The sequence below is a fragment of the Balaenoptera physalus genome (genome assembly GCF_965194825.1).
Source record: "Balaenoptera physalus genome assembly, chromosome: X".
NCBI lineage: Eukaryota > Metazoa > Chordata > Mammalia > Artiodactyla > Balaenopteridae > Balaenoptera > Balaenoptera physalus.
In genome coordinates this window covers 61,509,973-61,532,248 of record NC_138903.1, presented here as the reverse complement: position 1 = coordinate 61,532,248, position 22,276 = coordinate 61,509,973, and the positions used below count along the sequence as shown (strand labels likewise).

The 22,276-nt window shown below is 43.8% G+C and overlaps 1 protein-coding gene across 1 annotated transcript in view; it reads right to left on the bottom strand.

Annotated features, from left to right (window-relative positions):
• The window catches only part of GJB1 (gap junction protein beta 1), a 43,913-nt gene that overhangs the window by 14,901 nt on the left and 6,736 nt on the right, over positions 1 to 22,276 (bottom strand). The window lies entirely within an intron of this gene.

Sequence of the window (22,276 nt, the reverse complement as noted above, 5' to 3'; positions counted from 1 at the left end):
CCATTATATCATGACCATTTAAAAAATGTCATTAAATATTTTTCTAAAACATATTTTTTAACGGCTACAAAGTCTCCCTTGATTTTTTTTTTTTTTTTTTAACGGCAGCGTTGGGTCTTTGTTGCTGCGCGCAGGCTTTCTCTAGTCAAGGTGAGCGGGGGCTACTCTGTTGTGGTGCACCGGCTTCTCATTGTGGTGGCTTCTCTTGTTGCGGAGCATGGACTCTAGGTGTGCGGGCTTCAGTAGTTGTGGCACGAGGGCTCAGTAGTTGTGGTGCACGGGCTTAGCTGCTCCGCAGCATGTGGGATCTTCCTGGACCAGGGCTTGAACCTGTGTCCCCTGCATTGTCAGGTGGATTCTTAACCACTGCGCCACGAGGGAAGCCCCTCTCTTGAATTTTGTTACACTTTTCTCTACTGGTCTCTCTCTTGTCTCTCTGATTGCTCCATGCTTTCCTTTTACTCTGCCACTTAAAATGTTGATGTTCCTCAGAGTTCCACTCTCTCTGTTCCTGTCACTTTTCAGACTCTCCCTGAGTAAGCTCATCTAACCCATAGCTTCAAACACAGATAGATCCAAATCTGTATCTTCAGGCCAGACCTCACTCCTGGTCTCCAAATATATATATCATGCGCATCTCACCTCTTCTTCTCCCAAACCTGCTGCACCTCTAGTGTTCCCTTATCCCATTGAATGGTCTCATATCCACCCAACTGCCCAAGCCAGGAATCTGGGGAGTCAGCACTAGCTTCCTCCCCTTGTTCACCCGCCTATCACTCCATATTCGCTACATAACTAAACCCTGTAGGTTTTGCTTCCTTGTATCTTTCAGCTCTTTCTCTTTCTTTCTGTTCCACTTCCACTGCCCTAGTATAGACTCTGATAATTTTACGATTGGATTAGTAAACCAGTTTCCTTACTGTCTCCCTACCTCCATTCATAGCCTCTTCCAATCCATTCTCCAAACTTTATTCAGAGTGGTCTTTCTAAAATATATATCTGATCATATCCTTCCCCTGCTTCAAATGCCCCATTGGCTCCTCACTGCCTTTAGGATAAAATCTGCCTATAACACCTCTTCCCCACTTCTTTGCCAACTCTTCATTCTTTGAAACTCAGCTCAGATAGTCTGCCCTTCACGTACAAAGGCTGAGGAGAGGTGAGAGGTAGCCAGTGGCCTTTTATGCTAAATTCAGGGGTTTAGGTTTGGTTCCGTCCACTTTCTCTATCCCTCAGTTTCTCCTCTGTGCTGTATATCTCTGTGATAGCACTTATCATAGCCCACCATATTGTCTGTTTACTTGTGTGTCTCCTCTATTAGAATAATACTTTTCTTTTAATTAATTAATTAATTTTATTATTTATTTTTGGCTGCATTGGGTCTTCGATGCTGCACGTGGGCTTTCTCCAGTTGTGGCGAGCAGGGGCTACTCTTCATTGCGGTGCGTGGGCTTCTCATTGCAGTGGCTTCTCTTGTTGCAGAGCACGGGCTCTAGGGACGCGGGTTCAGTAGCTGTGGCGCACGGGCTTAGTTGCTCTGTGGCATGTGGGATCTTCCCAGACCAGGGCTCGAACCCGTGTCCCCTGCATTGGCAGGCAGATTCTCAACCACTGCTCCACCAGGGAAGTCCCTAGAATAACACTTTTTTTGAAAATATAAATTTATTTATTTTATTTATTTATTTTTGGATGCGTTGGGTCTTCGTTGCTGCGCATGGGCTTCTCCCTAGCTGCGGTTAGTGGGGGCTACTCTTCGTTGTGGTGCACAGACTTCTCATTGCAGTGGCTTCTCTTGTTGCAGAGTACGGGCTCTAGGCGCGTGGGCTTCAGTAGTTGCAGCACGTGGGCTCAGTAGTTGTGTCACACTGGTTTAGCTGCTCCGTGGCATGTGGGATCTTCCCAGACCAGGGCTCGAACCCGTGTCCCCTGCATTGGCAGGTGGATTCTTAACCACTGTGCCACCAGGGAAGCCCCTAGAATAATACTTTTTAAGGGCAGAGACCATTCATCTCTGTATCAGTACTAGGTACCTGGCACGTAGTAGGTGTTTAGAAAAATTTTAATGAATGACAATTGAATTAATGATGGAGGTGGCCAACAAAGAAATGAACTTGAGGTTTTCAACCTGTCCTTAAACTGTCAACATGAGAATGCAGGGAATTCCCTGGCCCAGTGGTTAGGACTCTGCGCTCTCACTGCCTAGGGCCCGGGTTCAGTCCCTGGTCTGGGAACTAAGATCCCACAAGCCGCGTGGTGCGGCCAAAAACATGAGAATGCAAATCGTCTTTTATCTTGGCATTACTCCAGGCATCACTTCCAGAATTGGGATGATCTGCAGAGTGGCCTTAGCTAAAAGCTGTGTCCAGCATGTCCTGGAACAGATCCTGCTACTGAGAGACCATAAAGGAGTGTCACACATGCCAACCTACTCGGCCTGCATCACCCATCACAGTTACCCACTCTTCCGAGGGAAGTGATCCAGGGAGCTCGGTCAAGAATCCTTTTCCATACTACTCAGCCATAAAAAAGTACGAAATAATGCCATTTGCAGCAACAAGGCTGCAAGTAGAGATTATCATACTAAGTGAAGTTAGTCAGAAACAGAAAGATAAATACCATATGATATTACTTATATGTGGAATCTAAAATATGACACAAATGAACCTATCTATGAAACAGAAACAGAATCATGGACGTAGAGAACAGACTGATAGTTGCCAAGGGGCTGGAGGTTAGGGGAGGCATGGAGTGGGAGGCTGGGGTTAGCAGATGTGAGCTTTTATATTTAGAATGGATACACAACAAGGTCCTACTCTATGGCACAGGGAACTATATTCAATATCCTATGATAAACCATAATGGAAAAGAATATAAAAAAAGAAAATGTATATATATATAATGTATATATATGTATGTATGTATAACTGAATCACTTTGCTGTATAGCAGTAATTAACACAACACTGTAAATCAACTACACTTCAATTTTTAAAAAAAGAATCCTTTTTCAGGGAAAGATTAATTTCTGGATCATGAAAGCCTCCCTTTGCTAAAAGGCTCCAAAGAGGTTCTGCTTCCACCTCCTCCCCTATTCAGCACCAGTCACTGCTCTCTCCAGCTATTTGTAAACCCGCTGGCAGGGGACAATGGACCTGCATTGACCTCAGCTTATTTTAAAGAATGTGTGGGTAAGAACTTTATCTGAGTTGTGTCACGTCTCCTACCTTATCACCCTCAAGCAAACTGTCAGGTTGAACCAAGGCTTCTCTGAAGCACACTGTTGAAGATTTTCCAACGAGGTTTCCCAGATTTTTCTTCTCTCAACATGTCACTCCATGTTCGGCAACAGGAGTTGGTCTTGCTGAATTACTAATGAGGTGATGTCTCAAGACTTGGCTCCACAGTTTTCCTCTCCTTTTCATTCCTTTCAATAAATATTCGTTAAGTACCTATTGTGTGCCAGGAACTCTGTTAGGGGCCGTGGAGGATGCAAAGATGAAATGAGACAAGTCTCATTAGTTGTTTAAATAACCAGTTTGAATAAGTGAAATGTGTTAAACAGAAGTATAAGCAATATGCTTTGGGAACACAGGTGAAAAAAAGGGGGACAGGAACTCTCTAAACACTTATCTATGTTGTCAACTACTATCACATATGTTATCATAGAGATTAATTCTGACTGGGGAAATCTGAAAAGTATTCATGCACTAGGACATTTAGTTGGGCCTTGAAAAATGAATAAGAATTTGTCAAGAGGAAATCAAAGTAAGACACTCAAAGTTGAAAGAACATTATGTAAAAAGGCAACTGGGCATGAAAGTGCATGAGCTATTCAAAGAACACAGAGTTTTGGGCATGGCTGGGTCATGAAGTATAAAAGGGTAGTGTGGGTAATGAAGCATGGAAAGGTGGGCTGGCAGCAGACTTTGGAGGAGTTTTGATGCCTAGCTTGGCCATTTGAATTTTATTTAGGAGGCAATGAGGAACCACTAAAAGCTTTTCGATGAGGGGAATGACAAGATGGAAATGAAGCTTTAGGGAGATTAATGTGGCAGAATGAACTGGGGATGGGTAAAAGAGAGGTTACAAGAGTAGGTAGAAGGCTGTGTCAATAATCCAGGCACAAAGTTACAAATATTCAGTCTTGGGAGGTGGCAGTGGTGACAGATCCAATAAGATTGCAAGAGGCAATATGGCTCAGGACAAAGCCCATGGATTGGGGGCTCCAATAGCCCTGGGTTCCAGTCCTGACTCCTATTTACAGGCCATGGGGATTTACCTTTCACGGATTCAGGTTTCTTTTCTGGAAAAGGTGACGCTTAGAGAAATAATTATCTTCAAGTTCTCTTCCAGCTCTAATGGCCTCTGGTTCAGACTAAGTCACTTGTCCAATATCACAGAGCCAGGATTTGCTCCCAGGAAGTCTTGTCTCTAGGGGCAGCGTGCTTAACTCCTATACGACTAATCGACCAGATTTGGTAAGGGATTAGCTGTCTCGGAGAATGAAGGTGCCATTGATATGACGATGGAGTCAAAGAAGGAAGCTAGCCTTGTGGGGAAAGATGATGTTTCAGGCATGCTGAGTATGAGGTGTTGGTGGAACATCTGACTAACTGTTGAAAGGGTGGGAGAGCAGCTCTGGAGAGAGGCAAGGGTGGGAGATTTCAAGCTGGTGATCAAAAAACCTAAAGGCAATCCTAGAAGCTGTGCAAACCAATGAGTTTATAGAAAGAGGAAGTGAGCATAGGAGAGCAAAGAGCAAAGAACTATGGGAAGTGAGAAAAGGGAAAAAAAAAGACAAGGAAGGAACAACTGGCTGTGAACCTTGAACCAGCTACTTCCATTTTCTGGCTCTTCTGTCTCCTCATTTGTAAAATGAGGGGGTTGGCGCAATTAAGTGATAAGGCTGAGACATCCTATGCTTAATCAGAGAAGATAGACGAGAAGAGAATGTCATGGAAACTGAAGAAGAGAGTTTCTAAAAGAAGGTTTGAAGAGGTCACTTGCATCCAGTGGTGCAGAGGTGTCAGGAATTGAGGACTTAGATGAAGCCACTGCATTTAGCAGTTTAAGAAGATCCTCTCCATGGACTTCCCTAGCGGTCCAGGGGTTAAGACTCCACGTTCCTAACACAGGGGGCGCAGTTTCGATCCCTGGTTGGGGAACTAAGATCCCACATGCCACGTGGTGTGGCCAATAGGTTTAAAAATGAATAAATAAATAAAAAGATCCTCGCCAAGGTAAGGACTTCTCCCTCTCTCTCACACCACTAATTTCCTGTACAATATTCCACAAAATTCCGTTCTCTGCTCTTCACAGTGGCTCAGCCAGTCTCCGAGATTATAAGGTGACTCAAAAATCTCTGGTGTGTGGGACTTCCCTGGTGGTCCAGTGGTTAAGAGTCCGCCTTCCAATGCAGGAGATGCTGGTTCGATTGCTGATCGGGGAACTAAGATCCCACATGCCGCAACTACAGAACCCACGCTCTCTGGAGTCCATGCGCCACAACTAGAGAGGAGCCCCCGCACGACACAACGAACAGCCCATGCACCACAAAGAAAGATCCCACGTGCCGCAACTAAGACCCGATGTGGCCAAAAATAAATACATAAATTTTAAAAAAATCTCTGGTGTGAATGAAAAATCTTTGGTCCAGGGACTTCCCTGGTGGCGCAGTGGTTAAGAATCCGCCTGCCAGTGCAGGGGACACGGTTCGAGCCCTGGTCTGGGAAGATCCCACATGCCACGGAGCAACTAAACCCGTGTGCCACAACTACTGAGCCTGTGCTCTAGAGCCTGCAAGCCACAACTACTGAGCCCACATGCCACAACTACTGAAGCCTGCGTGCCTAGAGCCTGTGCTCCGCAACAAGAGAAGTCACTGCCATGAGAAGCCCGTGCACAGCAATGAAGAGCAGCCCCCCACTCTCCACAACTAGAGAAAGCCTGCGTGCTGCAACAAAGACCCAACACAGCCAAAAATAAATAAATAAATAAATTTATTTTAAAAAAAATCTCTGGTCCATACCTTCCTTTTGCACTTCAATTCACATTTCTAACTGCCTATTGGGCATTTCCATCAGTCACTGAAATTTAGCTGGCAGTAAAAATAATAATATTAAACATAATAACTAACATTTATTGAGTATTTACTCTATTTTGTCCTATATGGTAGGCATTTTATTATCCCCACTATGCAATGAGGAAACAAACCCAGAGATGTTAAATAACGTGTCTAAGATCACACAAATGGAATGTTGCAGAACCAGGATTCTTCCTGATTCCAGAGCTCGAGAGCTTAATAATTCACTATGATCAATCACCACGTCATCATCTTTATTTTCTAAATCAGCTCAACTGTGTTACTTTGCTATTTGTTTCATTCTCCTTCAACATCTTGCCACTCTCTTAGAACAGGTTCTCAGCCCCTCGTGATCAGACAGTTATGAAAGTCTCTCAAGTCCACTTGCAGTTTGACCCTTCCAATTCTGGACATGTGACTAATCTAGCTTCAAAAAACTCTGGAAGCTTCTCATTACCTCCATTAAAGTCCAAACTCACTAACATGCCCTTCATCTGTACTGAGCCGCTAGTCATCCCCAAACATGGCAGAGACATTGCTGTCTATAAGCCTTTGCCTATGTGTCCCTCTACCTAGAATGCCCTCCCTACCAGTCACCAGGAGAACTTCCACTCATCTTTCAAATCCCAGCTCTAATGTCATTTCCTCCGTCAAGACTTCTCAGATTCCCAACCCCTTCTTCCAACAGAAATTATGTTCCCTCCTCTGTGCTCCCAGACCTCTATGTCTGTCTTCTACTACACTATGAGCACCTTGGGGACAGTGACCTCACCTTGATCTTCTTCATATCCCCAACGACCAAGGCACCCAATAAATGTTTGCTGGAGTTGAAAGAAATTGTAATACTCACCTACTGTATATTTGTTATTTAACATATGGTAACTGGTATTGCTACTGCGAAAAGAAATGCCCAGATTCCGGTTTTCAGAAAAAGTAGTTCACACTCACTATCTTCACTTCCTTACTTCCCCCCATAATTCAATCCCTGCATTCTGGTCTCTGCCCCAACCACCAGCTTTCATTATGCTCATAAGTGGCTTCCATATTGGAAAAGCCACAGACATACTTCAGAGGGAACTTCTCAGTAGTATTTGATACTAAGAACAAATCTCGTTTCTAGAAAACTACTCTTCCTTTGACTTCCATAATATCATGCTCATGATTTTACTCTGCATTGTCCTCCTCTGGCTTCTCCATCTCTGTAGATATTGCCCAGAATTCTAGCCTCAGTGTCTTCTTACTCCAAGACTCTTGCTGAGTGATGTACTTGACTTTCTTGCTTTCAAGTACCATCTGTTTGTTGATGACTCCTAGAGCTCTATTTCAGGTTTTGATGGTTCCTTTCCACCTCCACCCCTCCAGCTCATTCCAGCTATTCCCAGTGTGAACATCCATTTCTCTACAAACTCGCATATTCCTCTTCTGGAATCTATGCAAGGTCAATAGATGAATATATCTTCATATATAGTCTTCACCTCACATCCAGGAAGGTTTTTTTTTTTTTTTTCCTTTCTTTCTTTCTTTCTTTTGGCTGTGCTGGGTCTTTCTTGCTGCACAGGGGCTTTCTCTAGTTGTGGAGAGCGGGGGCTACTCTTTGTTGTGGTGTGCGGGCTTCTCACTGCAGTGGCTTCTCTTGTTGCGGAGCATGGGCTCCAGCCGTGTGGGCTTCAGTAGTTGTGGCACGTGGGCTCAGTAGTTGTGGCTCGCGGGCTTAGTTGCTCAGCGGCATGTGGGATCTTCCCAGACCAGGGATCGAACCCGTGTCCCCTGCATTGGCAGGTGGATTCTTAACCACTGTGCCACCAGGGAAGTCCCTGGGAAGGTTTTTAATCCATTTATATGCTATGGTGAAGGGCAAAGTTGCTGGGCACTCCTGTGAGTGTATCAGACAGTGATTGTTTGTGGATATAGTGGTGTCCATCATAAGCACATTAAACTGAAATGAATGAATTCACCTAACGATTTATAGAGAGAAAAAAATATTTAAATAGTCCAGATCCCACCTTTGCCACCCCCCGCCCGCCACTATTCCCAATCAACCCTGTAGTGAGGTACTATAGGAAATGTGGATATAACGTTTTCTCCAAATTGCTCTCCAGCCCCATAGGAATCTCATGACACCAAGTGGGGTTTGAATTTACAGATTTCCCAACAACATGGCTCCTAACTGCGTGTGTACAACTTCATCAGTGGCTCAACTCAAGAAACAGCAATCTGTCGCAAGCTCTGTTGAATTTCTTGAGATAAAGTATGTTGGTCTCCAGCGTGATATCTTCCTCATGGGTTTTTAAAGGGTGGGTTTAACTACTGTTGCTTGGGAAGAAGAAAAAGGGAGGAGGAGTTGATTTAAAGGCAACTGAAAGAAACGTGTTAAGTAAATAATAGTACAAGTGGTCACATGGGTCTGTCAAAAATTGTGAAGGTTATTCTTGAATGACTAAAGCTTGGGAAATATTGTCAGAGTACTCAGGTGAGAACTGGGCTAAACTGTCCTGGGAGAGTCTAGCAAGACACTCTTGCATCGAGTTGCAAAAAAGATTAAATTACAATCCAAAGGGTTTGTGGAGGACGGATTCCTGATCCTGACTTGCTGGTATCTAGGAGAGGGCTAAGGGAGCTTATTCCAGGAATGCAAGTGTATGGGCAGGCCCTTCAGGAAGAGCTGGGCCAGGGCAAGGACCGAGGCAAGAGTAGAGAAGCCCTGACCTTGCTAGCTCTAGACCTGTGTTTCCAACGGCCTTCTAAATATTTCCTAGATGTTCCTCAGGCACCTCTATTGGTATGCTGGAGTCAGCCTGTACTGGCAGTCGGTTGTTAATTTTTTAAAAAGACAATTTTTTTTAGAGCAGTGTTAGTTTCATAGCAAAACTGAGAAGAAGGTACAGCGACTTCCCATATACTCCCTGCCCTGACACATGATAGCCTACTTCATTATCAACATCTCCCACTAGAGTGGTACATTCAAAGTCCATAGTTTACCTTAGGATTCACTCTTGTTGTTGTACATTGTATGCGTTTGGGCAAATGTATAATGACATATATCCACCATTATAGTATCATACAGAGTAGTTTCACTGCTGTAAAAATCCTCTGTTCTCTGCCTATTCATTCCTCCCCCAACTCCAGCCCCTGGCAAGCACTAATTTTTTCACTGTCTCCAAAGTTTTGTCTTTCCCAGGATGTTATATATTGAAATCATAATTATGTAGCCCTTGCCAGTTGGCTTCTTTCACTTAGTAAGGTGCATTTGAGGCTCTTCCTTGTCTTTTTATGGCTTGATCACTCATCCCTTTTTATGAAAAATACTCCTTATTTGGATGTACCACATTTTATTTATTCATTCACCTAATGAAGGACATCTTGGTTGCTTCCAAGTTGTGGCAATTATGAATAAAGCTGTAATAAACATCTCAGTGCAGGTTTTTGAGTGGACATAAGTTTTCAACTCCTTTGGGTAAATACCAAGGAGTGTGATTGCTGGGTTGTATGGTAAGAGTATGTTTAGTTTTGTAAGAAACCACCAAACTGTCTTCCATTTTGCACGCCCACCAGCAATGAATGAGAGTTCCTGCTGCTCCATATCCTCACCAGCATTTGGTGTTGTCAGTGTTCTGGATTTGGAGGATACTAATAAGTGTGTAGTGGTATCTCACTGTTGTTTTAATTTGCATTTCCCTGATGGCATACAATGTAGAGCATATTTTTGTATGCTTATTTGCCACTTGGTTATCTTCTTTGATGAGGTGTCTGTTAAGGTCTTTGGCCCATTTTTAAATTGGGTTGTTTTCTCATCATTGAGTTTTAAGAGTTCTTTGTATATTTTGAATAACAGTCTTTTATCAGATGTGTCATTGGCAAATATTTTCTCTTAGTCTGTAGCTTGTATTCTCTTTCTCTTGACGTTCTTCACAGAGCAGAAGTTTTTCATTTTAATTTTAAGCTTATTAATTCTTTCTTTCATGGACTGTGCCTTTGGTGTTGTATCTAAAAAGTCATTGCCATACCCAAAGTTATCTAGGTTTTTGCCTATGTTATCTCCTAGGAGTTTTATTTTTATTTACTTTTATTTTTTATTTTTTGGCCACACCACGTAGCATGCGGGATCTTAGTTCTCTGGCCAGGGGTCAAACCAGTGCCCTCTGCAATGGAAGTGCAGAGTCTTAACCACTGGACCACGAGGGAAGTCCCTAGATCCATTTTTTGGATGTAGATGTCCAGTTGTTCCAGCCCTTGTTGAAAAGGCTGTCTTTGCTCCATTGTATTGCCTTTGCTCCTTTGTCAAAGATCAGTTGGCTATATTTATGTGGATCTATTTCTGGGCTTTTTATTCTTTTCCGTTGATCATTTTGTCGATTCTGGCACCAATACCACAATGTCTTGATTACTGTAGCTTTATAGTAAGTCTTGACGTTGGGTAGTGACAGTCCTCCAATTTTGTTCTTCTCCTTCAGTATTGTGTTGGCTATTCTGGGTCTATTGCCCAGAATAAATTTGCTGATATCCACAAAATAACTTGCTGGGATTTTGATTGTGGTTTCTTTGAATATATACATCAAGTTGGGAAGAACTGACAGCTTGACAATATTGAGTCTTCCGGTCCATGAACATGGAGGATCTCTCCATTTATATAGTTCTTTTTCACTTTTGTTCATAAGAGTTTTGTAGTTTTCCTCATATATTGTACATATTTTGTTAGATTTATATCTAAGTAGTTGATTTTGGAGGGTGCTAATGTAAATGGTATTGTGTCTTCAGTTTCAAATTTCACATGTTCATTACTGGTATTTAGGAAAGTGACTGACTTTTGTATATTAACCTTGCTATAATTGCTTATTAGTTCCAGGAGTTTTTTGTCATTGTTGATTCTTTTGTATTTTCTACATATCATCCCATTTGCAGACAAAGATAGTTTTATTTCTTTCTTCCCAATCTGTATAACTTTTCTTCTCTTTTCTTGTCTTATTTCATTAGCTAGAACTGCCAGTACAATGTTGAAAAGGAGGGGTGAGAGGGGACACCCCCTAATCTTGGTGGGAAAGCTTCAAGTTTCTTACCATTAAGTATGATGTTAGCTGTAGGGTTTTTGGTAGATATTATTTATAAAGTGGAGGAAGTTTACCTCTATTCCTAGTTTACTGAGATTTTTTTTATCATGAATCAGTGTTGGATTTTATCAAATGCTTTTTCTGCATCTACTGATATGGTCATGTAATTTTTCTTCTTTAACTTATTGATGTGATAGGCTACCTTAATTGATTTTTGAATGTTGTACCAGTCTTGCATACCTGGGATAAATCCTAATTGATCATGGTGTATAATTCTTTTTATACACTGTTGAAGTTGGTTTGCTAATATTTCATTGAGGATTTTTGCATCTGTGTTCATGAGAGCTATTTGTCTGTAGTTTTCTTTTCTTGTAAAATCTTTTTCTGTTTTTTTTTTAAATTAATTAATTAATTAATTTATTTATGGCTGCGTTGGATCTTCACTGCTGCGCATGGGCCTTCTCTAGTTGCAGCGAGCGGGGGCTTCTCTTGTTGCAGAGCACAGGCTCTAAGTGCGTGGGCTTCAGTAGTTGTGGCACACAGGCTCAGCAGTTGTGGCTCGCGGGCTCTAGAGTGCAGGCTCAGTAGTTGTGGCGCATGGGCTTAGTTGCTCCATGGCATGCGGGATCCTCCTGGACCAGGGCTCGAACCTATGTCCCCTGCATTGGCAGGTGGACTCCCAACCACTGCGCCACCAGGGAAGCCCTTTTTTTCTGGTTTTAATATTAGGGTAATGCTGGCTTCATAGAATGAGTTAGGGAGTGTTCCTTTTCATTCTATCCTCCAAAAGAGATTGTAAAGAATTGGTATAATTTCTTCCTTAAATGTTTGGGTGAATTCACCAGTGAACTCATCTGGCTCTGGTGCTTTCTGTTTTTGGAGGGTTATTGATTCAATTTCATTAATAATTAGGCTTATGCAGATTGTCTATTTCTCCTTGTGTGAGTTTTGGCTGCTTGTTATGAGTTATGCTCATAACTCATAACTTGAGTTATGCTTCTATTTCAAGGAATTGGTCCATTTCATCTAGGTAGCCAAATTTGTGGGCATAGAGTTGTTTGTGGTATTCCTTTATTATCCTTTTATTGTTCATGGATCTGTAATAATGACCCCTCTTTCATTTCTGATGTTAGTAATTTGTGTTCTCCCTCTTTTTTCTTAGTTAGCCTGGCCAGAGGCTTATCAATTTTATTGATTTTTTTCAAAGACTCAGCTTGTTTTTGTTGATTTTTCTCTATTGATTTCCTATTTTCAATTTCATTGATTTCTGCTCTACTTCTTTTTTCTTCTGCTTATTTTGGATTTAATTTGCTCTTGTTTTTTTTTTTTCCTGTTTCCTATGGTGGAAACTTAGATTATTGATTTTAGATCTTTATTCTTTTTGAATACAAGAATTCAATGCTATAAATTTCCCTCTAAGCACTGCTTTTGCTGCATTCCACACATTTTGATAAGTTGTGTATTCATTTTTGTTTAGCTCCAAATATTTTAAAATTTGTCTTGAGATTTCTTCTTTGACTTTTGTGTTATTTAGAAGTGTGTTGTTTAATCTCCACATATTTTGGGATTTTCCAGTTAACTTCCTATTATTGATTTCTGTTTTAATTCCACTGTGGCCTGAGAGCAGACATTTCTCTCTACAGCCACCCCACCTTTTTGATTCTTGTTTACAAAATACATCTCATCTCATTAGATTTGGCTTGATTATTTACATAAATGCAGCAAAAATATGGTAATTGACCACATAGGCCTTTTAAAGTTTGCTTTGCTGGAACTGTTCATGAAGAATCTCATGTTAGACTTTCAAAAGCCTTCTGGAAGCCAAGCTGAGAACTTGCCATCAGATTTCACTTGCAATACCTATAGATGCGGGTGAATTCCTCTTTTTTTGAGGTCTCCAAAATAGCCCAAGATTCCTGGGCCTTCCTTGCAAGAAGTGACCTTCTTTACTCACCTGTAAGTCTGGGAACCTTGTAAGCCAGGTACCAGGCCAGTTTTCTCAAGAGGACTTTGTAAGTATTGGCTCCATAAAGTCAACCTTAGTTCCTTAAAGCTGTCTGGTCATATCTGATTCTGTGCATCATTTTCAAATATGACATTCCAATCAACATCTTGGTTATATATGCAATGTTTCTAATTATGTCCTGTTACAAGGAGGACAGATTCCTATTGAACTTATGCAAATAATTATATTGCCATGGAAATAAGAATACTCAATAAGAGTTTTCAAATTCTGGAGAGAGGACTTCCCTGATGGCAGAGTGGTTAAGAATCTGCCTGCCAATGCCGGGGACAGGGTTCGAGCCCTGGTCTGGGAAGATCCCACATGCCATGGAGCAACGAAGCCCATGCGCCACAACTACTGAACCTGTGCTCTAGAGCCTGTGAGCCACAACTACTGAAGCCCATGCACCTAGAGCCCGTGCTCTGCAACAAGAGAAGCCACTGCAATGAGAAGCCCACGCACCGCAATGAAGAGTAGCCCCCGCTCACCGCAACCAGAGAAAGCCCGCGCGCAGCAACGAAGACCCAATGCAGCCAAAAATAAATAATATAAATAAAAAAAAAATTCTGAAGAGATCAGTTAGGGAGAAAATATAAGTTTCATTTCTGTTTACAAAAGTACAATATACTAGTTGTCATGAGTATAGCTAACTAAAGAGAAAAGAGAAAGGGGTTCCTTGAACCCAGCAGCAATATTCCAAACAAAAACTATAATCATCCTTCATCAGTTCATTCAGTGCCATATAATTCATTCTTGTTCTTCTTGATCTTGGGTTAGCAGTTTAATGAACCCATTAGTTTCTCCACTGGAGTTTTGAAAATCCTAAGTCCAGTGGTATGGTCTCAAAATTATTTAAGTAATGCCATCAGAAGCCTGTGCCCCAGATTACCTGGCACAGTCCTTTCTGGGGCTTTGAGACTAATTGTTAAATTTTCAGGAATTTTGTGAGTGGGTTGACGTCACATTGGTAGCTTGAAATTGGCTACGGTGGGTGTATTTACACCACAGAAATCAGTAAATTAAGGATCCCCCCCACCTTCCAGAGCTGGTAGTTAAACATTTACCAGCACAACACCGGGCACCTCCAACTCAGCATATCCCAAACTGAGCTCCTTATCTCCTCCCATAAAACCCACTCCTTACCCTATATTCCCAATCTTTATGTGAATGATGTCACCACATATCCAGTTGTCAAGCAAGAAATCTTTGGCATAGTCCATGACTCCTTTTTCCCCATTACTCACCACATTAGTCACTGAGACTTGTCAGCTCTCCCTCAGAAATATTTTCCTGAACTAATCCTCTCTGTCACTATCTTAATTCAAGCTCCTATCATTTTCTGCCTGCACAATTGCAATAACCTCCTGAGTGATCTGCCTGCCTCCAGTACATCTGGGCACTATTTCCCATGCAGTCTTCCCGAAATACCTCAGTGCAATCCCATCACTTGTCAACATAAAGACCGCAGCTGGGTCTCCTTTACCTGTGGGAGAATGTCCAAGATTGTCAGCAGCACCCACAAAAGCCTTCATAATCTGGCCTCAGGTCTTCTTCAGCTTCATATTCCCCACCCCTCCCTACTGTATACCCCATGATCCGGTATGAATTGCTTATTGTCCCCCAAATGTGGCCTATTCTTTCAAAACTTTAAGCCTTGGCCCATGGTATTCCCTCTGCCTGAAATCCTCTCTACCACTCAGAGCCTGGGAAATTTCCCCTCTTCTTTGAAGACCCAGCTCAGAGTTAATATTCTCTGTGAACTCCCCAAGGAAAGTTAGTCTCCTCCCTCCTCCACACACAGAGTCTGTTTGTTCCTCTAATATAGAACTAATCACCGTTTTGTAGCTATCCGTTTTATAGGTCTGGCTCCCCCCAGTAGACTGTGTCTTACCCCAGAGCCTAGCACAGCGCTTACAACCTAGTGAGAGCTCAAAAAATGTTGTTGAAAGAAGAGATGGGAGGATGAATGAATGGAGTTGATTCCTAGCTCTAATAACTGGGCTGTTTCCTGGTTTGTTGTATAGAAGCCCGTACTTAAAGCCCCATTCAGGTGCTCCCAGCTCCTTAGTCCTACCTTGGTGCCCTGTCTGGCACCTTAGTCTTTGCTAGAGTAGTGCTTCATCTGGCTCTTGCCAGACCTTTTGACATCTGGCATCCTGCTCTGGAAGCCCAGGCCCCATGGCAGAGCCTCTGTCACTGGCTGCCAGAAACTCTGGCTGCCAACCACCTGCCTATCTGGGCTTCCTCCTAGTGTCTGCTGTATCCTGGTTACCCTGATGCTTGCTCTACCTGCCTGTCTAAATAGCTGACTGGGGACTCTGCTGCTGCTTCTGGGATCTTCTGCTTTACCTGGTCTACTTTCAGAGTCCTGGCCCTCCCTGTTTTGCTTCCCCTGCCATCAAAGGAGTTCCATTTCTATCATTGCCCAACTAGAAGATTAGGTAAAGCATACTGATTAAATTCATGGGCTCTAGACTCTAACTGCCTAGATTCAAATCTCATCTCTTCCACTTACAGCCAGCTGTGTGATCCTGGGGCAAGTCACTTCATCTCTTTGAACCACAGTTCTCTCATCTACAACGTGGACATAATAATGATACCTACATCATAAGGCCAATGTGAGATGTAAATAAGATAATGTGCTTAACACAGTACCTGGCACATAGTACGTACTCAATAACTATTTGCAATCATTCTTATTTTTATGTTTCCAATATCTAGGACAGAGTTGGCATTCAACAAGTGTGTGTTGAGAAGGGAGGAGGAAAAGGAATAACAATCAGTGGTTATTCAAACTTTCCTGATCAAAGTCTACTCCATCTGCAAGTTCCACTCCCACCTCAGGATGTAAATACCTTGTGGCCATTTGGTTCTGTCACTCAGCTATTTCTGAAATCGCACCTCCTCTAGGAATCCGTTACAATTAAGAGCCAATAGCTTTGCTTGTCCCAATCTACCTAGATCTAAAACTCTCACAACTGCCCACCCCCACTTTCATCACCATTACATGCATTTATCCTGATTCCTTAGCCACAAACGGCACTGATCCCCAGATGTGTCACTGGCATGAACATCTCTGGACTCCACATTTTACCACATTAGCCCATTTCTCCCCTCCCATCTCCATGTGTTAGTGTTTTCTGCATTTTCGGTGTCACTCACTCCTTGTTGCCTTCGATGGTCAGGGCAAGGACTGTGTGCAAAGTAATGAGGACAGACACAGCTTTGGACAGAGAAACGCTTCCAAATTGTTTTTTGATGAAGGTGAAGGAGAGAAGGTGGAAGCAGAAGCTGAGGAGGGGACAGGATTTGTGTCCCCACTTACTCTTCACCCCAGCAGGGGCAGAAAGCATGCTGCCTCTTTCTTGTTCATTGGCTACATTCCTCTCAGAGGCCAGAGGGGCAAGCCTGGACAATGCAAATGAGCTGTGTGTATGGGACTTAGCCAAGGGGCCTCCAAAGGGAGAGCAGCGGGGCTGCCGAGGAGGGAACAGAAAAGGAAGGTGCCTTACATATTTCTCAGCACCTTCTTTTCCCCAAGCAACAAACTACTCTTTTCTCCCAGAGACACAATACCAAAGTGCATAAGCTCCCTCTGAATAGATGCCCGAGTCTGAGAGCACTTTGCAGACTGGGTGGTCCCTGAGTCTCTAGCCTTTGGTATGATACTCAGACTCCAGGGAATTTGTTGTGCACCCACTCTGCACAAAGCCCTATACAGGCAGTGTTAAACCTAGGCAAACTGAAGCTTTCAATAACAGGCTTTAGCTGTGGCATAAGAGACAGAGAGACGTGGTGATGAGTGTGTGAGCATGAAAGAGCAACTGAGCCTACAAGTGCCCAAAGGGGACAAATTCAGCCCGTTCCTTGCCAACTTCCTACTATATATCTTTTGCTGGCGTCACTTGACCCTATCTGGGAAAGCATGCTGTGAGGACACTTGCCCAGGTGAAAGTCCATTCATTCACTTATTTAAATGGACTGGGTCGAGGACAGCTTCTAAGTTCAGTCTCAACCCCCTACTTGTTTTGCGCACCGCCCCCCACCCCCAATCGCCCACTTCCCTCTCCACGCCATTAACGACTCCAAGTCTGTTTCCCCTTTAGGGCCGTAGTTCCTAGCACAGCTGTCATATGTGCCTGATGCAGATGCCCAAGAGACCCACAGAAATGTTTGAAAACTTCCAACCCTAATCGCGCCTCCCCTTGAGTCCTCCCTTTGCGAGGCCAGCCGCTGAAGCGGGGCTGCTTGACCTTTGCTAGGAACTCAGAGCTGCCTGGGGTTTGCAATTGAACTGGAAACAGAGGCAGAAGCCAGCCCCCATCACGAGAAAGAGAAAGCTCAAAGAACAGTGACGGGTTAAGCTCCTTATAAGGAAACGAACCTTCCCGTTCCTGCGCGGAAATTGTGTTTTTTTTTTGCTTCTGTATGTTTCAAGTACACTGTAAAAACTACACTCGATAGGATTCACAAAAACCATTCCCCCAAGGGTGGCGGACAGCTAGGAGCCAAGAGAGATAGGATGGGCGGGGCGGGTATAAGGAAGGAGCGTCAGCGAAGAATTTAAGGGATGAGTCATCAAAAAGAAGCTGGGAAAGAGAGCGGAACAAGTAATCTGAGCTGGGAAGGAGACGAGCATTCATTAGGCACAGACCGTGTCAATCACGTCTGCTCCACAAATGACCTGAGAGCCTCCCAGGCTTCTCAGACCGGAAAAAGGGTCTCAGTGGGCGGTCGTAAGGCTTTGAAATCGGAAAAGACAGAGCGCGAGCCGTAGTTAGAGGAGTGTGCTGCGGCGCAGGCAGGCTGCTTGGAAAGATGGCGTTTGCCATCAAGGTCGCATGGCCACTTTAGGGGACTAAGTGAAATACTAGTGAGAATGATAGGAACAGCCAACCAAGGATTCAGATTTTCAGAAGCAGCCTCGAATCCAAATTTTTTTTGCCAATTAAACTCATAAGCACACTTAGGTTTGTCAGAGCATAGGTCCTAAAAAACATAAAAACGATATGGGAAGGGGTGGAGTTTCACCGGGGCTCTTCTCTCTCAGGGAGCAGGAAAGTGTGGGAGTTACCAGGGGTCAGGGTGACTGCGCAACCAGAAGGCAGCTGGGTGCCTGCCAGAAGGCAAGGTGGGAGGCCGATTCTGCCCGGGACTGCCAATCTCACCAGATCTGTTAGGCTAAAGTCTAGGCAGCTTGGTCTAACTTCTGGCCTCTCACCTGTTTTGCAAGGTTGCCTTGACACAAAAGGACTTGGTTGGGTCCCCTGTACATTGCACCAGGTAAGTTCACCTACAGTTAGACTTTAGCTGATCCAGGATAGGATAAGGAATGTTAGTTAACCCCTAAACCCATTTGTTTGTATGTTCTTTTGTTAGTCTTCTTATCTGTTTCCTAGCAGATGTTACTTAAAAAAAATTGGCAACCCAGTTGTAGCTAAACTACAGGATAAAAAGGGATTTGTTAACTTCTTGGCCAGTACCGGTAGGGGGCCTCCACTCATGCCTCCCTGTTTTGTAGGGACCAGGGAAGAGCTGGGACATATAAAAGTAGTGATCTGAGAATGGAAGCATTCTAATCTAGCTGATTCCTTCCATTTGCACTTCAGCCATTTTCAGTCTCCCACCCACAATCCATAATCCAAACTGAGAGCTACCCAGGATTCCCAGCACTCAGAGAAGCCTGCAAAAGCTGTGCCTGAGAAGATGGGGGCACAACAGAAAAGCAGACTTCAAGGGTACCTGAGAATGCAGGCAGTGGCAGAGGGATTCACCTCTTCACTAGCTCAGTCTTGTCCTTACTCAGCTCCGGCCATCCCAATTCAAGCGACCCCCTCAATCTACCCTCTACGATTACCCTATTGTGAGGCATCATCAGACCAATTCGGTTTTAGTTTTATCGATCGCTTTGAATCTATTCAGGAATGGGGTTTGAGGGCAAAAGGGGCTACCATCTGTTCTACTCTCTGAGGCCCCCCCCAGTCTCCCTCCCCTAACCTTTTAGAAGGGCTGTAGGAAGCCTAAGCATAGCCTCCGGGAACAGATTTCTCATGGAAGAGTTCGGGCTCAGTCATTCTAGAACAGTATAACTCACACGGGAAGAAACAGAGGTGAGCTCATGGGGGAACCAGACCACCTTTTTACTGTTCCTCCCTTGGCCACCCTAGAGGCTGACAACAATGTCTCTTGGTCAGATCTGAAAGAGAGGTCTTGTAGCATCTGTTAACGGATATTCAAGCCATCGTAAGAAAGTGTGTGTGAGTGGGGGGTGGGTGGGGGAAGAGGGACACGGCAAACATAATCCTGGAGCTTTAACGACAGAGGAAAGGATGGCCATGAGGCCTGCCTGGAGCAGCATTTTCCCTTTCTCCCTCTTCTTTTCTGTTACCCAGACCCCAGAGTGACTCTACCCTACTGGAAGGAAGCTTGCCTCATCCTAGATGCTGGGCGGCGGTCCAGTGCTCTCAACTTAGGAAGGAGGCTGCTATATTCCATCTCGGACACCAGGTGGCACCAAAGTATAACCATAACTCCAAAGAAACCGGCAGGAAATGGACCTTGAGAGTCCTTGAACTCTTTTTCTCTCCCTCCCCGCTCCCCACGTGGAATTGAAAAATAAGAAGCCTTTCAGATATGGTTGATAACTCTCATTCAATAAAAACGCTTGAATCTTTAATCTTCCAGCTGAAGATTCCAAGGATTTAAATGCAGCCTCAGTCCTCACCCTTCCCGGAGACCTATTTCTCAGCGGCAGATAAGGAAAATGGGACTTCCCTGGAATCATTTCAGATGCCTCCACCCTCCAGAAGAGTTGTTTTTCTTCAAGGTGGTCAGCTGAGGAGTAGCAGACATCAAACCTCGGCGGCTCTGCTCAAATCCTGGGCCCCCTTCTGAAGGGCTCAGTGCTCTGTCATGGGCATGCTAGGAATGACCATGTCTAAACAAGTTGTGATGTGGCCAACCAGCCTCATGGCCTCTTAAGTCAAACAGGACTGCTTCCAGCCCCTCGGACACGCTCCATAAATCCCCATTCCCAGGCTCCTCCACCTGGAATTCTGTCCACTCTCAGCTGTTTCTGTCAGATCCAAGCCACTTGTTGAGGTGCAGATAGAGCTCCATGAAGCCTTCCTTCATTTCCCCCAGTCTGAAGGGACCTGCACTTTTCTAAATTACCATAACAACTTGTGCCATTTGCCCTATTCTTCTACTTTATGTTATAGTTGTTTGTGAACATGTCTCCCCTACAAAATTATGAGCTCCCCAAGGGCAGGGACCATATCTTATGTATCTTTTTTATACCCTGTACTGATGAACACAGTAGGCACTCAATAAATAATGATAATAATATCTTACATTTGTACGGTGCTTACAGTTTACAAAGCACATTCACATCCATTTTCCCATTTAATCCTCACAACAACCCTGTGAGGTAGGTGTTATCACCCCTGTTTTACAGATGAGCAAACAGACTCAGAGAAGTTAAAGAACTTGCCCATGGTCATACAGCTGGGAAGAGGCGGAGATGGGTCTGAATGCAGTTTTTCTGACCCTAAATTCAGTTCTTTCAACTTTCTCTACCTGAGCTGGTGGCTGGAAATTCCTTCGTGGAGACTGAGGTCATGGAACTCATCATGGGACTGGGGACAAGGGAGGGGAAGATCTAAAGGTCAAACTCCTTTCATCTCTGCTCCCTTCGCTCCCCCCTCCCTTGTTTCCAAAGAGGATTTCAGAATGCAATGTTACTTTGTTTAAGAATGTCCTGGTGTGAGATGTCCTTGTGGATAAGAAGAAAAAATGTGGGGTGAAGATAGGACGGTAAAGGTGTATTCACAGCCGGTGACTAATGGATCTTTGGAGGCCTGAAGGGAGGTCCCTGGCCTGTCCAATAATTTAATTAACGACTTGGATCAGGACATTGATGGCATGCTGGTCAAATTTGTAAATGATGCTGGTTTCAGGAAGATTCCCAAGAGGCCATAATGAACCAGGAAAATGGAAGGTAAAGTTTCATAGTCTAGTTCATCAAAACCAAATGCTTCAGTGCAAGGGAGGAGAGATGTGACTCTGTGTGAAAAGGTTTCAGGTGTCTGAGGTGCCTGTAGGCTCATTATTTTTGACATTAGCTGCCTGCAATGCTAATGAATTCAGGGCTAGGATGTGGGAGATTACAGTTGTGCTTTCTTCTCTGCTCATTAGACCACAGTGGAGGACTGTCTTTAGCCTTGGACACCACACAAGAACAGGGGCATTAGCAACCTGGAGCACGCACAAAAGACGGAGACCAGGAGTGTGAGGGGATTTTAGAATCATCGTCTATGAACCTGGAGAAGGGATCAAAAGGGGGATGGTGGTGGATCCGGATCAAGTTTTCAAATATTGGAAGCTTCATCATATAGAAGAAGGAGTCATCTTGTTTTGCTCGATAAGAGGGACAAAGGGCATGTGCTCTGGGAAAACATATTTTGACTCAACCTAAGGAAGAACTTTATGATGGTTCAAGATGACCAAATATTATGCAATGGTCGGCTTTGAAAGGACAAGATATTCCCATCACTGGAGGTATTTAAACAGAGAGAGGCAAGATAACTATTGGCAAAGAGGTTGCAGAGGGGATCAAGCATCAGATCATAAGGGTGAGGAATTAGGCAAACATTAAGTCAGCTTCTGACACTGTAATTTGGGGATTCAAGTCAGGGGTAGGGGTGGGGGCCAGAGGTGAAAATCGTTGTGGCCCTCAAAGTAGGTACCTCCCAACCAGTTACTATCTCTGCTTCCAGCCTGCCCTGCACAGAGACTCCAGTAATATTTTTCTGAATACTTTATCATGAGACTTTCCAGCTCACATATCATAGAATCCCAGTAACTCTAGAGGTCATCCGGCACAGTCCTTTATCAGATGATTTCTTTGCCTTTGAATCACCCACATGGAGTGATTGTCCAGTCACTGTTTGAATATCTCTGGTGATGGCGAGCTGCCTACCGTTTGGGGTAGTCCATTCTAATTTCAGAGACTATTACTAATCATTAGAAAGTTCTTCCTAAACACAGCGAAATGCTTATATCAGGCTGTTGAGATTAGGAATTTTTTTCTTTTCTGTTTTTGAAACTGTCGGTAATAAATTTTAAAAGGACTTCAAGAGGCTGG